The sequence below is a fragment of the Coregonus clupeaformis genome, chromosome 9 (genome assembly GCF_020615455.1).
Source record: "Coregonus clupeaformis isolate EN_2021a chromosome 9, ASM2061545v1, whole genome shotgun sequence".
Lineage (NCBI taxonomy): Eukaryota > Metazoa > Chordata > Actinopteri > Salmoniformes > Salmonidae > Coregonus > Coregonus clupeaformis.
This window is the reverse complement of record NC_059200.1, coordinates 1,104,435-1,114,434: the sequence shown is the minus strand read 5'-3', so window position 1 is coordinate 1,114,434 and position 10,000 is coordinate 1,104,435. Positions and strand designations below refer to the sequence as shown.

Sequence of the window (10,000 nt, the reverse complement as noted above, 5' to 3'; positions counted from 1 at the left end):
GTGGTTCCACTGAGCTGGATAGTCACTACAGCACCATGGTGGTTCCACTCAGCTGGATAGTCACTACAGCACCATGGTGGTTCCACTGAGCTGGATAGTCACTACAGCACCATGGTGGTTCCACTGAGCTGGATAGTCACTACAGCACCATGGTGGTTCCACTCAGCTGGATAGTCACTACAGCACCATGGTGGTTCCACTCAGCTGGATAGTCACTACAGCACCATGGTGGTTCCACTGAGCTGGATAGTCACTACAGCACCATGGTGGTTCCACTCAGCTGGATAGTCACTACAGCACCATGGTGGTTCCACTGAGCTGGATAGTCACTACAGCACCATGGTGGTTCCACTGAGCTGGATAGTCACTACAGCACCATGGTGGTTCCACTGAGCTGGATAGTCACTACAGCACCATGGTGTTTCCACTGAGCTGGATAGTCACTACAGCACCATGGTGGTTCCACTGAGCTGGATAGTCACTACAGCACCATGGTGGTTCCACTGAGCTGGATAGTCACTACAGCACCATGGTGGTTCCACTCAGCTGGATAGTCACTACAGCACCATGGTGGTTCCACTCAGCTGGATAGTCACTACAGCACCATGGTGGTTCCACTGAGCTGGATAGTCACTACAGCACCATGGTGGTTCCACTCAGCTGGATAGTCACTACAGCACCATGGTGGTTCCACTCAGCTGGATAGTCACTACAGCACCATGGTGGTTCCACTCAGCTGGATAGTCACTACAGCACCATGGTGTTTCCACTGAGCTGGATAGTCACTACAGCACCATGGTGGTTCCACTGAGCTGGATAGTCACTACAGCACCATGGTGGTTCCACTCAGCTGGATAGTCACTACAGCACCATGGTGATTCCACTGAGCTGGATAGTCACTACAGCACCATGGTGGTTCCACTCAGCTGGATAGTCACTACAGCACCATGGTGGTTCCACTCAGCTGGATAGTCACTACAGCACCATGGTGGTTCCACTCAGCTGGATAGTCACTACAGCACCATGGTGGTTCCACTCAGCTGGATAGTCACTACAGCACCATGGTGGTTCCACTCAGCTGGATAGTCACTACAGCACCATGGTGGTTCCACTCAGCTGGATAGTCACTACAGCACCATGGTGGTTCCACTCAGCTGGATAGTCACTACAGCACCATGGTGGTTCCACTCAGCTGGATAGTCACTACAGCACCATGGTGGTTCCACTCAGCTGGATAGTCACTACAGCACCATGGTGGTTCCACTGAGCTGGATAGTCACTACAGCACCATGGTGGTTCCACTCAGCTGGATAGTCACTACAGCACCATGGTGGTTCCACTGAGCTGGATAGTCACTACAGCACCATGGTGGTTCCACTCAGCTGGATAGTCACTACAGCACCATGGTGGTTCCACTCAGCTGGATAGTCACTACAGCACCATGGTGGTTCCACTGAGCTGGATAGTCACTACAGCACCATGGTGGTTCCACTGAGCTGGATAGTCACTACAGCACCATGGTGGTTCCACTGAGCTGGATAGTCACTACAGCACCATGGTGGTTCCACTGAGCTGGATAGTCACTATAGCACCATGGTGGTTCCACTCAGCTGGATAGTCACTACAGCACCATGGTGGTTCCACTGAGCTGGATAGTCACTACAGCACCATGGTGGTTCCACTGAGCTGGATAGTCACTACAGCACCATGGTGGTTCCACTGAGCTGGATAGTCACTACAGCACCATGGTGGTTCCACTCAGCTGGATAGTCACTACAGCACCATGGTGGTTCCACTGAGCTGGATAGTCACTACAGCACCATGGTGGTTCCACTCAGCTGGATAGTCACTACAGCACCATGGTGGTTCCACTCAGCTGGATAGTCACTACAGCACCATGGTGGTTCCACTCAGCTGGATAGTCACTACAGCACCATGGTGGTTCCACTGAGCTGGATAGTCACTACAGCACCATGGTGGTTCCACTCAGCTGGATAGTCACTACAGCACCATGGTGGTTCCACTGAGCTGGATAGTCACTACAGCACCATGGTGGTTCCACTGAGCTGGATAGTCACTACAGCACCATGGTGGTTCCACTGAGCTGGATAGTCACTACAGCACCATGGTGGTTCCACTGAGCTGGATAGTCACTATAGCACCATGGTGGTTCCACTCAGCTGGATAGTCACTACAGCACCATGGTGGTTCCACTGAGCTGGATAGTCACTACAGCACCATGGTGGTTCCACTCAGCTGGATAGTCACTACAGCACCATGGTGGTTCCACTGAGCTGGATAGTCACTACAGCACCATGGTGGTTCCACTGAGCTGGATAGTCACTACAGCACCATGGTGGTTCCACTCAGCTGGATAGTCACTACAGCACCATGGTGGTTCCACTGAGCTGGATAGTCACTACAGCACCATGGTGGTTCCACTCAGCTGGATAGTCACTACAGCACCATGGTGGTTCCACTCAGCTGGATAGTCACTACAGCACCATGGTGGTTCCACTGAGCTGGATAGTCACTACAGCACCATGGTGGTTCCACTGAGCTGGATAGTCACTACAGCACCATGGTGGTTCCACTCAGCTGGATAGTCACTACAGCACCATGGTGGTTCCACTCAGCTGGATAGTCACTACAGCACCATGGTGGTTCCACTGAGCTGGATAGTCACTACAGCACCATGGTGGTTCCACTGAGCTGGATAGTCACTACAGCACCATGGTGGTTCCACTCAGCTGGATAGTCACTACAGCACCATGGTGGTTCCACTGAGCTGGATAGTCACTACAGCACCATGGTGGTTCCACTGAGCTGGATAGTCACTACAGCACCATGGTGGTTCCACTGAGCTGGATAGTCACTTACTATATATCTATGGCTGTGCTTACACAGGCAGCCCAATTATCAGCAAAAGATCTGATCTGATTGGTCAAAAGACCATTTAGTTTCAAAAGATCAGAATTGGTCTTCCTGTGTAAACCCAGCCTAAGAGGGGACGGGTCTGAGGAGCAAAATGTAGAAATGCAACGGTCAGCAGAGACAAAGGCTGGATTCCACAGCACTTTAAAACACCGGCATCTGGAGGATCAACTGATTTGGAAAATAGGACAACGACTCTTTGAGTGCAATATGCGATGGCAAGGCAAACACACACACACACACACACACACACACACACACACACACACACACACACACACACACCTCACTAAATGAATTGAATAATTCCCTTAACAGAATGCCATTGAGAGACCATCTTAATACAGACCATGGGTGTGTCCCAAATGGGTCCATATTCCATCTATAGTGCAGTGTAATGTATAGGGGATAGGGTGCCATTTGGAATGCAGATCATGTATTTTCTCAAACTCGTCTGTTGCTTGATTTGTACCCGCGGCGTCAATCTAATTAACATAATAATAACATCCCCATCAAAATCCATCCATTTAAACTAGAGATATCCAGGGGTTTTTTGTTTGCTTGGGCTGCGTCTCAATCCACCTCATCCACCTAATCGGCCTTCCGCATCTGTGGTGGAAAGTGGCCGAACTAAAGCACTGTTGTTTTGTCACACCAGGAGACAATCGTCTTCTCACGAAACCGCCTGTAGCGTCCGAAACCGTTTGGGCCTACAAACTAATATGACCCCTCTACGGAAAGAGGAGACTCTCAGAAGCACGGTGGTGTTACCAGAAGCCCCCCACGGGACTCGTCTGGAGTCGGCACCGCCGATCTGCCAACTTCTGTCTGTAGCGTCCGAACCGTTTGGGCCTACAAACTAATATGACCCCGCTATTGAACGATATAGGACAGACACGTCAAAGACCTAATTCCTTCTGATTTATTTGTTTAGCCATTTCTGAATGTGATATTCAATGTGTTTCTATGGGATATAGTAGTAAAGGTCAAATTCAATATTTTATCAAATCATGTTTAAATAACAGGGGTCCAAAATGTTACATCAAATATGTAAATGACCCATGATAGGATCATCTTAAAACAATTCTATATGTTCGCTTAGTAGAACCCCCCCCCTCCACCCCTTTTAGAGGTTAGTGTACTGGCTGGCTTAACCACCTAAGGGCAAGTCATTCAATGAAAAAAAGTATCGGTTACCCACAAACCCTTCCTAATGAGCGTCTACACCTCCCCAAAGACTGTTGTTCGCCTGCCAAGACTGAATTAGGTGACGTCAGGAGATACGACGGGCCTCCCCTACTGTCTACTCCAGACAGACAGATGGAATACTTCCTCTCTACTCATTGGTTTTTTTGTGTTTTCAAATACTTCCTGTCTCCTCTCCTTTCCTCTAAGAAAATAATGGAATTTACCCCACATTGCACCTTAATACACCCACGGGGATATGTTTCCGTGGGGGGCTTGATGTCCTCGTAAATTGACACTTCTAGAATTAGCCCCCCACCCCCACCACCGCATGCGCGCACACACACACACACACACACACACACACACACTAAAATAAATATTGGTTGACCGAAAGCCGTCTGTTCTTTCAAAAAATATTTATTTTAAAACATGTATTTTTCCATATATAGACACACCATATGTGCTTTAATAAAATCAACTATATGCACTGAGCTTGTCTGATGCTTTAAGCTCACTGTTTGATGAAATAAGACTTATATTGCCATTACTAACTATGTAAAAAATTACCCATAAAGCCAACAAATAAAAACATTGCAGCCTGCAGCTAGAAAATATCCTGATAAAATAAATATCCTATAAATCACATCGGCTATGCATGGCCTGTCTGCAATGAACTTGAAACATTGTATCAACTATTAACTTGTGTCTGGCCTGAAGCTCCTTCCTGACTTGCAACATTGTATAAAATATTCTGGGCCCTCAGAGTTTTCCCGCCAGTGAGCTCGGGACAGACATAGCTGTAGGCTATTTGCGCAAGGGATAGGAAGTAATCAGGTGGGCCTATTTTATGACTTTCCACTGGATCAGAGCATTACATTCTTCCCTTTCACGCTGAGTGGTTATGAAAAGGGAGAGAGCTGGAAAGATTTTTCAAATACATTGAGGAACTATTGTAATTCTCAATGGATGTAAACACAGACTTTGTTTGCTTGCTGTTTGAGGTGAAGAAAACATTACTTTGAGAAGCGCCACAGGGGTCATTAGTGGTGGTGCGTTAAGCCAATCAGAAATACTATCAGATCCCCAAAAGGGCACATTTATAGGCCTACATTTGAGCGCAGGCCAGGTAGCCTATAGACCTCCTTCTATGACTAATCAGGTGAGCGTCCTTACTCAACATTGACAGGAGCGCTCCAAACAAAAGACAAAGACTAAACTGACAGAACTCGTAAATGGAATGAAATAAACCAAAACTTGTTTCTCACAAGTGTAGCAGGTTGTGCGCTCTGCAAACAACGTGTCCCACTCTGACAATGAGAACAGTAAAAGGCTGTGGAATAATAATATATTGGATGCATTACATAACAGAAATGACAGTAACCAAACAAACACTGTAGATGAGAAATTACAGGTATTAACGGTAAATGTACTACTGGTGATATATGTCATGGGGAATTGATAGACACTAATGCAAACAATTCACACAATGAAGTTATAAAATAATGAATGTGCACAAATTGGCGGGAGAGAGAGAGAGAGAGAGACAGAGAGAGAGAGAGAGAGAGAGAGAGAGAGAGAGAGAGAGAGAGAGAGAGAGAGAGAGAGAGAGAGCGCATTCTGGAGCGAGACGTGCCTTGTTAATCTTAGCCACTCCCCCTTCTTCTTGGACTGTTCCATTCCCGCGGGTCTGCAATGGATTAGTTCACTTAGATGGGCGTGAAGAAGACAGGTGTCAAATGTGCCCTCAAAAAAATATATACACACTACCAGTCAAAAGTTTGGACACACCTACTCATTCAAGGGTTTTTCTTCATTTTTAAAAACTATTTTCTACATTGTAGAATAATAGTGAAGATATCAAAACTATGAAATAACACATAGGGAATCAGGTAGTAATAAAAAAAAAGTGTTAAACAAATCAAAATATATTTTATATTTGAGATTCTTCAAATAGCAACCATTTTCCTTGATGACAGTTTTGCACACTATTGGCATTCTCTCAACCAGCTTCATGAGTAGTCACCTGGAATGCATTTCAATTAACAGCGTTTGAGCCAGTCAGTTGTGTTGTGACAAGGTAGCGGTGGTATACAGAAGATAGCCCTATTTGGTAAAAGACCAAGTCCATATTATGGCAAGAACAGCTCAAATAAACAAAGAGAAACAACAGTCCATAATTACTTGAAGACATGAAGATCAGTTAATACGGAAAATGTCAAGAACTTTGAAAGTTTCTTCAAGTGCAGTTGCAAAAACCATCAAGGCAAAGGGTGGCTAATTTGAAGAATCTCAAATATAAAATATATTTTGATTTGTCAAACACTTTTTTGGTGACTATATGATTCAATATGTGTTATTTCATAGTTTTGATGTCTTCACAATTATTCTACAATGTAGAAAATAGTTTTAAAAAATAAAGAAAAACCATTGGAATTAGTAGGTGTGTCAAAACGTTTGACTGGTACTGTATATAGAGAGATATATTTGCTACTGCCCTACAAAAATGAATATTGGTCGACCAAAAGCTTATCAACCAAACAATCGACCAGTCGAAAAGGGTCCGCCCTAACACACACACACACACACACAATAAGGTATATGTGCACGTGTGTGTGTGGTCTGTCATATATACGGCAGGTTTTCTGCTGAGTCAGTCTCTACAGAGCTTTGGTACCTGATCCCACTTGTTCCCCTTTGATGCAGATATCCAGGTTGTGTTGGCTGACATTAACCTACACTTCACTAACAATATACTGTGTCAAGTGTGGCGTTATGATAACTGACAAACTGATAGGTTGGACTGGAAAAGGAGGAGAAGATAGCAGAGAGAGAGAGAGAGAGACAGAGAGAGAGAGAGAGAGAGAGAGAGAGAGAGAGAGAGAGAGAGAGAGAGAGAGAGAGAGAGAGAGAGAGAGAGAGAGCACTAGAACAGTCTGCAGCTCCCGGCCTCACACTACTAGAATCTGAAGTCAAATGTTTACTGATGATCTGGTGCTTCTGTCACCAACCAAGGAGGGCCTACAGCAGCACCTAGATCTTCTGCACAGATTCTGTCAGACCTGGGCCCTGACAGTAAATCTCAGTTAGGCAAAAATAATGGTGTTCCAAAAAAGGTCAAATTGCCAGGACCACAAATACAAATTCCATCTAGACACCGTTGCCCTAGAGCACACAAAAAACGATACATACCTCGGCCTAAACATCAGCGCCACAGGTAACTTCCACAAAGCTGTGAACGATCTGAGAGACAAGGCAAGAAGGGCCTTCTACGCCATCAATAGGAACATAAAATTCGACATACCAATTAGGATCTGGCTAAAAATACTTGAATCAGTTATAGAACCCTTTATTGTTGTGAGTTCTGGGGTCCGCTCACCAACCAAGAATTCACAAAATGGGACAAACACCAAATTGAGACTGCTTGCAGAATTCTGCAAAAATATCCTCCATGTACAATATAAAACACCAAATAATGCATGCAGAGCAGAATTAGGCCGACTCCCGCTAATTATCAAAATCCAGAAAAGAGCCGTTAAATTCTACAACCACCTAAAAGGAAGCGATTCCCAAACCTTCCATAACAAAGCCATCACCTACAGAGAGATGAACCTGGAGAAGAGCCCCCTAAGCAAGCTGGTCCTGGGGCTCTGTTCACAAACACAAACAGACCCCACACAGCCCCAGGACAACAACAACAACAACAACAACACAATTAGACCCAACCAAATCATGAGAAAACAAAAAGAGAATTACTTGACACATTGGAAAGAATTTACAAAACAACAGAGCAAACTAGAATGCTATTTGGCCCTAAACAGAGAGTACACAGTGGCAGAATACCTGACCACTGTGACTGACCCAAAATTAAGGAAAGCTTTGACTATGTACTGACTCAGTGAGCATAGCCTTGCCATTGAGAAAGGCCGCTGTAGGCAGACCTGGCTCTCAAGAGAAGACAGGCTATGTGCACACTGCCCACAAAATGAGGTGGAAACTGAGCTGCACTTCCTAACCTCCTGCCAAACGTATGACCATATTAGAGACACATATTTCCCTCAGATTACAGCGATCCACAAAGAATTAGAAAACAAACCCAATTTTGATAAACTCCCTTATCTACTGGGTGAAAAATCACAGTGTGCCATCACAGCAGCAAGATTTGTGACCTGTTGCCACAAGAAAAGGTCAACCAGTGAAGAACAAACACCATTGTAAATACAACCCATATTTATGTTTATTTATTTTCCCTTATGTACTTTAACTATTTACACATCATTATAACACTGTATATAGACATAATATGACACTTGAAATGTCTTTATTATTTTTGAACTTTTGTGAGTGTAATATTTACTGTAAATTTTTCACTTTTGTTTATGATCTATTTCACTTGCTTTGGCAATGTAAACATATGTTTCCCATGCCAATAAAGCCCTTGAATTAGAGAGAGAGAGAGAGATAGAGAGAGAGAGAGAGAGAGAGAGAGAGAGAGAGAGAGAGAGAGAGAGAGAGAGAGAGAGAGAGAGGGATGAACTAGAAATCCTCCCACAGCTGTCTGGGCACACAGACACACACACACACACACACACACACAGACACACACACACACACACACACACACACACACACACACACACACACACACACACACACACACACACACGGCTACTGCTACAGCCATCAGCTCAGTTGAGGACTCTGTAAATCTACTTCCTGTGCTTAGGGGTCAAATCTGTCTACTGAGGGAGATTCATCCTCTGCTTCTCCAATGAGTGTGTGCGTCATTGCTTTGTTGTTTTGTCTCCTTTGAACTCCAGAGTCTTAGTGAAAGAGGAGATGAACATCTCTAGTAATTCCTTTTGTTATAATAGAGGGTTGAACTCTAGAGTCTTAGTGAAGGACGAGATGAACATCTCTAGTAATTCCTTTTGTTATAATAGAGGGTTGAACTCCAGAGTCTTAGTGAAGGACTAGATGAACATCTCTAGTAATTCCTTTTGTTATAATGGAGGGTTGAACTCCAGAGTCTTAGTGAAGGACTAGATGATCATCTCTAGTAATTCCTATTGTTATAACGGAGGATTGGACAGCTTTCACCCAGACAAAGGAAACAATAACAATCACATTCATTTTCTCCAGGCATTTCTGAGGCCACAAACTTTGAGAGAGCCTTTGGCCTCTCAGAAGAGGCTTGACCGGTGTGTGTTTGTGTGTCTTGTTTGTATGCAGATCACTACCCTCTATATATCTCTGCCAGTTTGGCCCAAGGGGAAGACAGGGAAGAGGAATATGGCTGGCTGTGTGTATGGGATGCATAGATATTTTACTACACAAACAACCATCCAAAATCCCCCAACACCGCAGTTCACCAACTCTCAGTCTGACTATAGAATATATCTGACCATTACCACAGCAGTTCACCAGCCCTCTGACTATAGAATATATCTGACCATTACCACAGCAGTTCACCAGCCCTCTGACTATAGAATATATCTGACCATTACCACAGCAGTTCACCAGCCCTCTGACTATAGAATATATCTGACCATTACCACAGCAGTTCACCAGCCCTCAGTCTGACTATAGAATATATCTGACCATTACCACAGCAGTTCACCAGCCCTCAGTCTGACTATAGAATATATCTGACCATTACCACAGCAGTTCACCAGCCCTCAGTCTGACTATAGAATATATCTGACCATTACCACAGCAGTTCACCAGCCCTCTGACTATAGAATATATCTGACCATTACCACAGCAGGTCACCAGCCCTCAGCCTGACTATAGAATATATCTGACCATTACCACAGCAGTTCACCAGCCCTCAGCCTGACTATAGAATATATCTGACCATTACCACAGCAGGTCACCAGCC

General features: G+C 44.7%; 1 protein-coding gene across 1 annotated transcript in view; it reads right to left on the bottom strand.

Moving 5' to 3' along the window:
* Nucleotides 1-10,000, bottom strand: part of LOC121573283 (protocadherin-17) — a 162,815-nt gene that overhangs the window by 97,065 nt on the left and 55,750 nt on the right.